Genomic DNA, 13,801 nt, shown 5'->3' on the forward strand with positions numbered 1-13,801 from the left:
CCGATGTCAGAACAGCTCTGAGAAGCAGGTCTTGGTGCTGGGAGCACCAGTTAAGGCAAAGGACTTGGTGCTCATAACAGGCAACAAAATGTTCAAGAGGTTCATTTCTGTTGGGGACAAAAGGCTTAATTCCCCCAAGCCAGGGAAACACTGTGCTAGGGCTCCTGTATTTCCATCCAGCAGACCACGTGCTGGACCGGTGGTGTGTGAGCTGCACAGTGAAGGCACAGGGACTCCAGTATGACTGAATGTTTCAAACCTGATGTATGTGCCCAGGATGGCAGGACAAAAGTGCTTGTCCTTTGGCAGAACAATCCATCATTGACATACTGACCACACTGCTTCACGTTCGGAGTTCCCAGACAAATGGCCAAAATATTCCTCTGCCTATGTAAAACTTGGAGGGGTAGGGGGATGGCAGGGGAAGGGTATTTTGGTTTTGATATATGGTCACCCTGGTAAAGTGGAATATAAATCTGGTAGCAGGGTGGTGCTGACTGCTGCATCAGCTATGCCCAGCCACTGGGTTCAGTGCCATTGGCAAAGGGACCTTGGAAAGCCTAAAGGGTTGTAATCTCACTTCAGTGGTTTATTTCCCAGGCTGCTGTTTTGCACTTTTCCCTTTTCACTGCAGAAATATCTGTGGTATTTTAAGTCTGTAGGACCCACACCTTGGGAGTGGGAAAATGTATCTACAGGGAGCCCAGACAAGGTCATTTCTTAATGGTGACTTCAGCTGATTTTATCTATGCTTCTTTTGGTAGGGGCCCTAAGAACTGAAGACAGAAGTTTTCACTGCCAAGTAACACTGGGAGAAGGACTGCGTTTGGAACAGACTAGCTGAGGCAGGTTCTGCATCCAACACACTCCAGTCTTCTGTCTGTGACATGACAAATGCTTCTAGCACCATCAGCTGTGTATCAGCTGCATCCTTCACTGCTCAACTTAGAGAATTGTCCATTTTTTCCAGGATATCTTAATGGGATTCTTCTTGTTTCAGATGCCAGGAAAAAAAAGAAAAAGGAAAATTTTCAATTGAAAAGCAAGTATGATTAATAAATAAATGATGGGCACACTGAGTATTAGCCAGCATAGTGTTGCCCTACAATAGGTGAAATATGCACAGTCAAGCTAGGAGCACTCAGTAGTTTTGCACACATTAAATTATTTTTTTCTGCACCACTCAACATAGTCTCATTATGCCCCATTAAACCCTGATAATTAAAACAAAATATATTGGAATTGTTTATCCTGGACTTTGTAAGGAAATGAGGTTCATAATAATGCCAAGGGAAAAAATTTACACTACACCAGAACATGTAATTAGAATAACAATTAAGCAGAAGTATGCTTTTTTTTTTTTTTTTTAATAATAAAGGTACATTTTCTTGTTATCCGTTAACTGAGCTACGTAAAAGTTCCAAAATAAGAAATGGTATACTTTGGAGTCTTCGATTAATCAGAACATCATATGTTTAGGTGGCATATCAAAAAGCAACAGCTAGGGTTTTGGAGGGAATAGGGGTAGTCTTCAGCATGGACCGCCTGGAAAAGGATTGGTGACCCAGATTGTGCATTGGTTATATCATGTTGTATCACAACAGAAACAAGAGAAAGCAAGGCTGGTATTGTGATGAACACTGTACCAAGACCATGGAGGAGCAGACCTGTCCCTGCAGAGGTCTCCTTGTAAAGAGCAGAAGCAAAGAGGAATGACTGCAGAGTCTATATGCAGGATGCCACCAAGAGCATCAACACCCCAGAGACTGGAATTCAGAGGTACACAGAGGAAGAGCCCCACGTTAAAGGACCGAGAACCCTGCAGCATCTCTCCCATGCCTCCAGCTCCAAGCCTCACGGCTGACACAGCTACAGCAGGGATGGGGCTGGCAGAGCCGGCTCAGCCGGTGGCTGGAAGCGGGGTGCCCGATTAGCCGCTCACCTTGGGGCATCTGTACAGCGCTCAGCTCTGCAACTCAAGGTCTGCTGGCTTGGATCTCTGACAGATCATGGGTGTCTGCATCCTCTCCATAGTATGGGATCAGTGTGATCCTCCTCTGGTAAATAACACACATTGCATTTTATACCCATAGGCACATGGAAAGCAGATTTCAGAGACAGAAGGACTCAGACTATGCCTAGGAAGAAATCCAACCCCATGGTACAGCTGTAGGGTTATGCTCAACCCGATAATAAAGAGTTTGGCCCTGATTTGGAGCTAAAGAATTCCAGGTATGTGAGGTATGTGCAGTCACCCTCATTACTGCATAAGGTGGGGAGGGCACTAAACTTGGCCCCGACAACACTGCAGTAGGATGGTAGTGGGATCTGAGTAAATTGTGGTGCAGAGCTAAGTAAAGAACACAAATCCAGAAGAGATCAGATTCCACAGTCTCCTGTTTGTAGAAATGTTTGTTTTCAGGGATTTCTGTGGTGCTCCTGTCACGAGGTATAGATGACAGGAAGGTGCCTCTTGGCCCTGAAGCATGGGGAGGGATATGCTGGGGATGACCTGGGGCAGGTAAGGCAGAAGGGATGGGCTTGGGGAAATTGGTCTGGGATGGTTTCCTTTGTGAGGGGGGAGATAACTTAAATGTGCCTGCCCTGAGGAGGCTGGAGCACAACGGTGCTGTAAGCAGCTGAAAAGCCTCTGCTCTATTCTGTCTGCTCTGCAGGCTTGAAAATGATGTTCAATATGAGGGATCCCCTTAGGAATGCTCTGGGTTGTTTCCAGACTGCCTGGGGTAGTTAGTATGCTTCCTGTTTTCTGTGTAGGAAATGGGGCTTTTATGTGCTTTACTTGAAAGATCCATGGAGGATAGTCTCCTGAAAAGAGAGGAGAAAAGCTGCATGCCTATCACAAATTCCAGGGCTTTCCCACAGATACCGAACCCTACAGATTGTCTCCAGTCCCTTTAAGGTCACAGACATGCAAATATATACATGCAAATGCATGTATGCATGCGGGTTCTTTCTTATGTACACCCATGGACACATGAGTTCATGTCCAGAGGCAGCCTCCCTCCTGATTCATCCCAAACCATCCATAACTGAGGTGGAGTGCTCAGGGTGAATTAGAGAGCATTGCAACATCCATAGCGTGCCTTTCAATGGCTTTGTGTAAAAGTATGTCACACCTAGGCCATTTCTCCCCTTCTGGTGTTGCTGTAGCTCACCTCCAAAGAAAGCAGTTAGCAGGTGCAAATTGACCTTTGGTGAATGAGACATCTGTGCCTTAAAGCATCTAATTAAATGTTTTATTTCTTTCTACTGGGTTTATTGCTAGAAGCTATTCACAGAATAAGAGGGACTGCTAACTTTCTGATGTCACAAAGATGTGTGCAGCTATGGATTCATGCAGATACTAACTGCCCTAATTCAGAGCTAGATCACAGCCTGTCTTGGTTCTGGAAAACAAAAGCTCTAAGTTTTGCCTGTAAGTGGGAAAATGACCGGCTACTGAGAAGTGATTGGCCTTTAACTGAAATCATGATTTGGTGATGCTGTAAATCCAGGCCTCATGACACAAAGCGGAGTTATGGCATAAATCCCAGTACGCTGGTTCAGATCTACTCACAAAAATCTTGTTTGGTTAACTCTCAGGTTAAATGGAGCTGTCAGGCAGCATAAAACTGGTGTGAGTGTACTTAAAAGACAGCATAGATGCTGTACTGTGATCCACATAAGAATCAACTGTTTGTCCATGTCAAATTTTCTGCTGAATGTGCTGAGCCAGTGTTGGTGGCAAGGGAACTGTGTCCTCAAAAGCCATGGACAAAAAAAAATAAGTATAATTTCCCCAAAACATATCTAAAATTCCCTGGGGTTAAATCAAGCTAAACATTGAGTCAGCTTTCCTGACCATGAAAGCCCTGCAAGCCAAAGTGCTGCTGGGAATAAACAGTCAAAGTTTTCAGAAAAGCAGTGATTCCTGGGTCTCAACTGCTACTCCCAGGATTCCCGTTTTGCTGCTGGGGTCCAGGCTGTAAGTGGAAGGTATCAAGGTTTTAGTGGTTCAAAATCAGAATTAGGACAGATGATATTGCAAGAAAAATAATTGAGTGATAGGAGTTAAAACTCTGTTTTGTTGTCTGGAGAGGCAGACATTTGCTGTTAGAGCTAAAACATCATCTCTGTTTAAAAAACCCAACCAAACATAAGCATGTTAGGTAATCCATTCAATATCTAACTTAACCAGATCAATCAATACCTTCTGATAATTGTTTCAGTTTGTTTAGTAAGATTTATGTTTTCTGTACCACCAAAAAAAAAAAAAAAAAAAAAAAAAAGAGGATTATGCACTCTGTTGGGAGACTGGAAGAAGGGGTTTAATTTGACATTGGTAAAATACTCCCATGCTTGATTTACCAAAACTACTCAACAGTAAAATCACAGAAAAAAAAATAGGCTGAAAAGGGCATCTGTATATCACCTTTGTCCAACTTTATGGTCAAAGCAGGATTGACTTCAAAGTCAGAGCAGGGTGCTCAGGACCCTGTCCAGGTGAGTTGTGTATAACTCAAAAGATGGAGATCTGACATCTTTTGGCCCCTGTTCCAGTGCATACCCACTCTCAGCGTATTTCCCTTGACCTTATGACTATGGTCTTCCTAATGCAACTCAAAAGGGGTTAGGAATTAGCCTTCAGCACTGCACAAGTATACCAAGGGCATTTGATCAAGTCCTTATCCACAAGGATCCCCAGGTAACCAAAGGAGTCAGCCCCTGGCCTGTGCCAATATATGGGCTTGTTCTCTCCCAGGAGCAAGGCTACATTTGATGAATTCCACGTGGTTCTTGTTGCTTCCTATCCTGAATAACTTTCCATTTCCTAAATGTGGTATTTAGTTTTAGCACTGGGTTTTGACAGAGTTTTTCTGCTTCTTTTGTAATTAAGATTTTGTCTTGATAAAATATATTTTAAAATCTCACATTTATTTTAAGATTATTACAATTCAAAAGCATTTCTAAATTCTCTAGTGTTTCTCTGGAAATTCACAGTTGCTGAGTGAACGTGTTTACATCTACATATTACCCTGAAAATTTTCCACATGTTGGCTCAACAATTGCATAGATTACAAAATGAAAGTAGTTGATTTATAAGAGTTTATTATAATAAACTCCTGTTTCCAAATACAATTTATAATTATTATTGCAGTAAGAGTCTGTCTAATTCACAAAGGTAAACTGTCACAGGCACTGAATTTTCAGCCCTTGTTTTACAGACTCAAGGCCTGTTACTAACTGTAGCTATTAACTTCTACCAAGATGAAGTTTTGACCAGGACATTGGACTGCTGCTGTCATGTACGTGGGCTGGCCAGTGGCTGAGACCTAGAGAAAATGGGGCTGGGATTCACTTTACCCAACTTTAGATACTGACAACACTGATACCAACATGAGATCAAAGTAATCCCACCCTGAGTGGCTTAGCTAGAGTCCTACAAGAGCCTGGTAGTCTTAGAGTGGGACCACAAAATTAGCTTCCCACTGGCAGAACAGTGATGATAGTCAGTCACCAAGTGACATTTTCAAATTGGCCCGAGAGCTTCAGAAGCCAAAAATTGCTGTGCAGGTGGATGTGAGTCAGAGGCTGCAGCACACTTGCCATTTCCCGCTGCCCACCAGATCCCTCCCTGGAGGCTGCCACCACTGCTGATGTGCTGCGCCTTGGGGTGGGTCCAGGACCACTAAAGTCACCGTCTGGCTCCTCGTATTGGTTTACAAATACAACAGCTCAGAAGCTGTTTCAGAGGCAGCAGTCTTTGGTAAATGGACAGGACAGACTATGGTCACACACCAGGACACCAACTGCTTCTGTGGCTCAACACCCTTCAGCCTCACTGCTTTCCTCCAGCAGGTACTGCACAGGAATGGGCAGAAATATTTTTCCCCATTGCATGAGAATTTTCAGGGTCAAGTGATCAAATCAGCTTTCAAATTTTTGCATGCCAAGAATTCTATAATCCTTTATTCTAATTTAAAAAGCATAATTTTACATTTGTAATTTGAAATTATTTTAGGGTTTTCTTCATTGCAAGTACCTTTTGGACATTTTGAAAATTTGTATTATTTTTCAAACAAAATGTCAAGAGGGCATGTTTTTTGTTTTGTTTTGTTTGTTTTTTTTTTTCTGTGAACAACTTCAGTATTCAAAACTCAACATTTAATCCTTAAAAATAAAATAATTAAAATATTATGAACAGGTTCATTCTCATTCCAGTCAGAAAGAGATACATGTTCTGAGACTTGTGATTCAACTCAAATGCACATATAAATTGTGAATGTAAACTTTGAAGTATAAATGTAACTTGCCCAAGGACAGGCTAAGAAAATAAACCTATTTGAAAAAAAAAAAAAAAAAAAAAGGTTTGCACATTGCAAACCCTAAATGAACTCCAGAGTGGGCCAGCAGAGTTTTCTGCTCCTGTCCAGCCAGATAGCATAAATGAACTGATTAATAGCATGACCATGGCCATTCTCCTGTTGTTCCTTGGATGACAGCTCCTGAGTATATCACTTGCTTCTCAAGCAAGGCCAACCTTAGGTACAAAGAGTCTGTCAGCAGCCCAGAGCCCTGTGCTCCTCAAGACCACCCAATTTTTCCTTCTTCACCACACAGTCATGAGATCAACACTTTGTGGTAACTCCTGTGTGCTATCTCTGCACAGAAGCCCACAAGGTAGATTGTGCCTCTTACTTGACAGGTAAGTGACCTTGCAAGTTTATGATCTGTGATAGTCCATTCCTCTTCCAAGTCTTGTCTCAAGTCTTCCAGACTTATTTCACCAAATGCTCCAAGATGCCTGAGACAATGATAGGACTTGTATTTTAAGGTAAGAAAATGGGACAGAAGGCATAGAGAATGAAGGAGGAAGAACGTTGTGTATCTGGTTTAAGAAAATACGTTGGGAAAAATAAGATTCGTGAAGCTGGAGGTGAAAGTCTGAAAGGGTAGATGGATGATCTCTCAAGTTGAATTTTTTTTAGAATGCTTTAGGACCCTGCCTCTAAATTTTGTGTGGCCTTGCACTGCCTTGTTCTTAAGCCCAAAGAATGAAATGTGATTTCCTCCTTTCCTTCATTTATGTAATACTCAGTTTATTTAAATAGTTCCATCTCACTCTCTGAATCAACAAATCTCTGAACATCAGTGAACACCATTATCAGTGTTTCAGTAATGCCTTTAATTAGCACAGAGCATCCAGATCCTTGGAAATAACTCCAGAGGGATTTGGATGGAGAAATGCCTAGTCCTAGTTTCCCATTGAATCAAATATTAACAGGTGGAGCAGGAATGGTCTTGAACTTAAGCATGGTTAAAAGGGCAGGCTGAAGGACTGAGGAGGTGTCACACATAAACTATGTCACCACCCATCATGAGAAGAAGAAAAAGGGAGAAAGGAGGGGTTTAATCCTTTCTTTGTGCTATTTCACAGAATAAGAACAAGGGTTTGCCTTGTTGATACTAAGGTAAAGATTTGGCTTTATCATACTTGGCTAAGAACAAGACAAATACAGCATCAAAATACCTATCCAAATAGCATAAACATGATGTTGGACCATCGCTGCACTCAGCTAGAGGTCTGAGGCAAGTGTATTCTGTCAGAAAGCCAATTACCCTGTCTTGTTAACACAAGGAGTTGCAGAGAAATAAAGAGACCATATCTCTGGAAAAGGTGAGTTGTTTTCAGGATTTCTAAAGTCACAGACAATAGTTAACATCTTTGAAAAGCAGGTCATTGTTTTAGCGGCTCTAGATGGAACAGGAACCTAAAACTGGGCAGCTATTTTTGAGAATATTATGTTGTTATACTGTTATATTGTTCTATCAGAACAAAGGAGGAATAAGCAATAATACAACTGATGTATATTTCAAGGGCCAGTTCCTGCAGACTTCCAAGCATCTGAAAAATTCCAAATAAACTGGCAAGTCCATAGGAGAATAAGCATCACCCAAAGAAAGCGCAAACCTAAATCTGAGATATCATGTGTCTTTCAATTTTTAACTTTGACTTCCACAGCTCTCGATCTTCTAGTAGCCCTAGTACCTTTTAGGCAATAGGAAATAACTTTTCTGCCTTTCACCAAGGTGAATAATGTTGATCATATAATCCACGTTTATGTGAGAGCAGTTTTCAAAATCATTGGATTCTGATAAGCCAGAGCATCTGCTTCTGGCAAAAGCTTATCTCCAAAGGCAAGGTCAAATATTTAAGGTGTTAACTTACACAGTCCGAGTTTACTTGTCTTTTCTTCAGTAGCTGTCCATTATGGACAACTTGAGTAAATCAATTAGTCTTTCTGTATCTCATTTTCCTACCTTCAAATAATGCTACTACTTTTTCTCACTCTTACAGCTGTTCCCTTGGAAGTCTTTTCTCACAAATCTTGGTTAGAAGACCACATCTGGGAAGAAACACCTTTATATGACATCTTCACTAAAAACCCCAAATCATCCTCCTGAAAACCAGTGTTGTTTTGCCTCAGCAAATCCTGGCATAGTCTCAGCCTGTACACTTAGTCACTTCAAATGGTAAGCAGCACGGGGACTAAGCATAGGTTTGGTAAAGGCACAGCTCCGGGTAAAGAACTGTTGCTACTGAATAAGGCTCCTGGCAGACTGTACAACTAGAGATGCCACAAGGTACCTTCTTGTTATCCATGGAGAGGGAAGGCAAAGTATAGTTTGTGGGCTGACTTTTGCATGTTTGTACAGTCCTGGCCATAGGACTGTAGTCCTGGGCAGCTCTGAAAGGAAACACATAGTTGTCCTACACACAATACTGTATGGAGGATGGGAGAGAAGATACATGTGTATCTACTTGAAGCTTGGTGTGACCTGGGTTGAATGAGTATAATGCTTGTGGGGACATAAACCCAAGAGGTCACGGGATCAGGCCTGACACACTGAATGACTTCTCAGTGGTATGTAATTTAAGACAATATCCTTACCTTCTCATGTACTTCATCTGCCATGTCATGAAATTTCTCTCCAAAGCCATGGTTGTTCAGCCCTGGCCCAGGATTTGATTAGAGATTTTCCTCTATGTTGCATGTTGCCATATCTAATGATCATGTAATTTCAGTCCAGGTAGCAGCTCTCAGAAGAGGGGAAAAAAAAAAAAAAAAAAAAAAAAAAAAAAAAATCCAGTATATGCAGTCCCCATTAGAGGGAAAAAAAAAAAAAAAAAAAAAAAAAGCTTACTTTGATTGTAAGTGGGACCAGGAGCGTAAAAGTTCAATTACCAGAATGCATTTGCTTTGTACATTTTAAACCTGCTGTAGCTAGTATAACCAATACATGAAGTTGGGTCTAATTGCTGCTTTCCAGCTTGACCTAATTGATGCTCTGATTTGCAGTCACCTACCTCTACGAGCCCATGTTTCATTACATTTTACCCTTGCTCCCGAAATCCTAAAACTCCCATGGGGAGAAATAGATTACAGCAATCCAGAGCTTTTGTGTATGAACTGACAGTTCTTTCCCCCCTTTAATTTTCTCCATCTACATGTGAACAATAAAAATACAGTAGATTGACAAAGACTTGTATTAGTAACCCCAAAATACTCCTTATTTAGGCAAGCATAACTCCTTTTAACTCACTATGAGTTTTACTTGAAGTCTGAATGAAAACTGCAGTGGTATAAAATCCACTCAGATATTTTCATAACCTAATTGGGATGCTTATATTACAAAACTGTGTTATTCTCAGTCTCTACTCACAATTACAAAGAAAAAGTTTTTTGCTAAAGAATGTGTCAGTATTTTCCATGGAAAATGATTTAAAGAAATGCTTTTGAAATATGGAAGCCTCACGGTTTTAGCTTTAAATAAGCATTTCAGTCATCATAAAAAAACCCTCTAATGTCTCCTGCAGCTTTGATTTCAAACACGTCACATTCTTCATTAAAGCAATCATTGTTAAAACAGAGGGACATAAAGCAACATAGGATTTATTCCTTCATTAAACTGATGATCCGTATATGAAGCCAATTAACATTATGAGTCTGGTGAACATCAAGTGTAAAGAGGTTACAGAAAATTAAAAGCAGTCACCTTGGTCTTTAGATAAAGAAAGAACACTTTTACATTATAAATTATAAGAGTGTCCAAGCGGGACAAATCGGCAAATTTCGTTAATTGGAAAATACATTTTACTGCACATGAATTAGGGTAAAATAACCTTTTAGCTACTAGCCTTTTTTTGTGGTCAGATATTGAGAATCATGGGAAAGGAAGTGTTTGGACATGGAAAGGCAAGAGAGCCATTTCATCAAACTTGAGCCATTCAGACTTTCTTGTGTATACAAATGTTCCCCTCAAAGCTGAGCACTCTCAAGGAAAATGTCCATTCAGTGACTGTCCTCACCAGTTCAGTCCTGGGTTATATTGCCATGGGAGTAAAATGAGAAGAGGTGTGTTTGTGTGTGCAGCACAGAAACAGTCCTGCTTTAAGACAGGCACAGTCAGCAAAACATCTATCCATAATTATAATTATTTAGACTTTTCCTTGCAGGCCTAGTAACTAATATTGATGTAATAACAGTAACAGTAATATAAAAATACTAATAGCAATAATAGTAATAATAATAATAAAAAATAAATGTATGAGACACTTAAAGACTTTGCATAAAAAGGGATTTTTTTGCTAAAATATTGTAGCTCACCTCAGTATGTTATTTCACGTTACAGCTTGGTTTTATTGCTTGTCTTTGGTAGCTAGGTGAGCGGAACTACTAGAAAAGGCTAGCTATGATCCAAAGCAATTTACTCTTTTCTTCCCTGTGCTCCCAGCTTCACAGGAAAGCATCTGCAGAAGAGGGACACGGAGAGACCCAGAAACAGCCCTGGCATCAGCCCTGCCCCGGGGAAGGGGCTAACCCCGCGCTACACCCCAGCGGGACGGGCCGGACAGTGCGGTGCCGGGCGGTGCGGTGCGGCGCCGGGGGGCGCGGAGCGGTGCGGTGACGGGAGGCGCAGTGTGGTGCGGTGAGGTGCGGGGGGTCGCGGAGCGGTGCCGGGGGGCGCGGAGCGGCGCGGAGCGGTGCCGGGGGGCGCGGAGCGACGGGCGCTCTCCATGGTGCTGAAACGCAACGCGCCGCTGCTGCTGGCCCTGGGCTCCAGCCGCCTGAGGACGGCACCCAAGACTCCGAAGAGCTAACTTTTAATTATGTCAACCCCACGTTTCATGCATTAAAATTAAACAGGCACTGAACTGGTGAGTGGTGGAGGATTATATATTGGTTAGTTATCTCCTTGTTTTGCAGCTGAGAAAGTTGAACCTCACCCGGCTCAGGGTCCTTCTGCTTCTATTTAAAAAGCAGTGACTTGGAGCACTTCCCCGTGCTCCATTTCACCCTCTCTGCCTCTTGCAATACGCTGAACTTGCAGGCTTCAAACTGCTGGGGAAAGTGAGTCTTGGAGCCAAAAGGGCAATGCAGCCCCCTGACTAGAGCAAGGCCTGAGAGCGCCATAATGAAGTTATTATTATTTTATTAGGGGTTCTTATGATAAAACACTCTCTCTCACTCCTTTCTTCCTGACGTCAGAGAAAAAGGAAGAGGCATATCTGTCTCTGAGCAAAAGGATCCTGCAGTACTGGCCCTACGTGGATTTTAAAGCTTGGGATGGAGAAACTGGCAAGGGAGATCCAGACAGCACCTTTGGGTTATGTTCTTCTTTTTAAGGTTAATTGACCTATTTTAAGGAGTGCTGTCAGATTCCGAACGTTGGTCTTGTGTCTTGCACAGTGCTGTAAAAGCTGTCTCAATTCATAGTATACTTTGCTGTTCAGAGACTTGCCTGGATGGTAAGTCAGTATCTGTTGTCAAACAGTGATATCCCTAAAAGCCTTTATGTATGTGTATACATGTAAATATTTATATGTTTGTGTGTATGTATATAAAACCACGTTTGAATACAGCTTTCTAGACTTATCACTAATATGCTAAAATTATAGATGAATAGATAAGATCAGATGAAATCTATTTGGGTCTCAGGTACAATTAATTTTTGCCTTGCTTTGCTAAAATAATGGTTTACAGGACTGAAACATAACTTCAGCTTGAGTATACATTAGGGGCATTTCCACATCTTTGCCTAGTGTGAAAGGCAGATAGAGCAGGTGATATTTCTAAGGCTTATTAGTGTTTATTTAATGAGATCGCATATGTAGACTAACTTTCCAAAGACACCATCTCTTCAGAATCTCTATTTCTGCACCTGTATCATCTGTATCCATCTCCTTTGCTTTGGTATGAACATGCTATGTCTTTAAACTCCCATCAGATCTAAGACAGCCTGTGTAGATTTGCTCGCCCTTCCTGCACAGAACATTACAATGTTTATAAAATATTAAATTTGTGTAGTCTGCCGGAGAAGCAATTGTTCCAAAATAAAATCAGCAGTCTAGACGAAACATAGACACCAGAACTTATCAACAGTTGTCTGACTTACATCTTCTGATGCATCTTGAGTGGGTCATAATACCAACTTTATTTTCAGTGGTGCATAAATTAATTACACGCATTTAATAACCAAAATATCATTATATTCCCCCTTTAATATCATAAAGGCTTTACGCCAGGGAAGCACTTAATGTGCAGGGGGCCATAACAGGCTATTATCCTTGTGTAATGCTATTACAGAACCAATTATGCGCCATTATACTTGCTTTTTTTGCAGTTTATGTGATTTGATCCAATCCCGCGTCCCTGACTTGAAAATTTCATCTGGGTACTTTAAAGTCTAATTTTCACCCGGGCTGAGGCAAGGGCCATCTCTCTCCGCTGAGCCTATGTCTCGGATGCATTTTAAAAGTAATTGCAAAGGGTCCCGCCGCATATCATTTGCAGACGGGAAGCGAGCATAAATCCAGAGACCCCTCGCTGTGAACAAAATCAAACTTTGCCGTGGTACGATCGCTTTGGAAAGGCAAGGCGCGTGCAGAGCGGCCCCCCAAAACCCATCCGGCGGCAATTAGCCGGCGCTTTGTCAGCGCCGGGGTCCAGGCGGCGGGGCAGGGCTCGCCCGGTGCGGCGCGGCACGGCGGGGCACGGCACGGCACGGCACGGCGGGGCACGGCACGGCGCGGCATGGCACGGCGCGGAACGGCACGGCGCGGCGCGGAGGGGCCCCCCCGGCCCCGCAGCCCGGGGCACCCCGGGGCGGTGGGGTGGGGGGAGCCGCCGGGGGCCGCCCAGCCCCGGAGCGCCGACGCTCAGAAAATAATGGGATTTTGTTGCTGCTGTTCACATTCCTGGTGTTCGCTGAGAAATGACGGGTTTTTTCTTTTCATCTTTCTTTTTTTCTTTTCCTCTTTTTTTTTTTTTTTTTTTTTCCCCCTGCTCTGCACACCACGTGGGCCATTTGTAGGGCCCAATAGACCTATCCAAGTTACTCACTGTAGACAGCGCTGGAAATAATCAGATTAAGGCCAATTATGCGTGAGATTATAAAGGCAAGTGCTGAGAGGCAGAGCATGCTGTAGACAGATATAAAGACATCTGGCCACTTCCAGAACTCCACAGAGCCCTTCTGTCTCTGCAGCCAACAACTCACAGCGCCTTATTTCAGTGCAAAATACCCTCAAACCTTACTGGTGATTTTTGCTTCTGTTCGGTTTAGGTATGGATTACTATTTTTATTTGATTTGTGGATATTTTAATATGACTGCATATAAATGTGAATCGGTTTTTTTCTTGCTGAGGACTTTGGTTTCCAACCTGAACACAGCTCCCAGTGTGTTGAATGCTTTAAAAAGAAGACAGCTTTTAGCTTTTATTGCTGTTTCATTGAG

This window comes from Tyto alba, unplaced genomic scaffold, assembly GCF_018691265.1.
Source record: "Tyto alba isolate M040663 unplaced genomic scaffold, T.alba_DEE_v4.0 Super-Scaffold_1, whole genome shotgun sequence".
NCBI classification, from domain to species: Eukaryota; Metazoa; Chordata; class Aves; order Strigiformes; family Tytonidae; genus Tyto; species Tyto alba.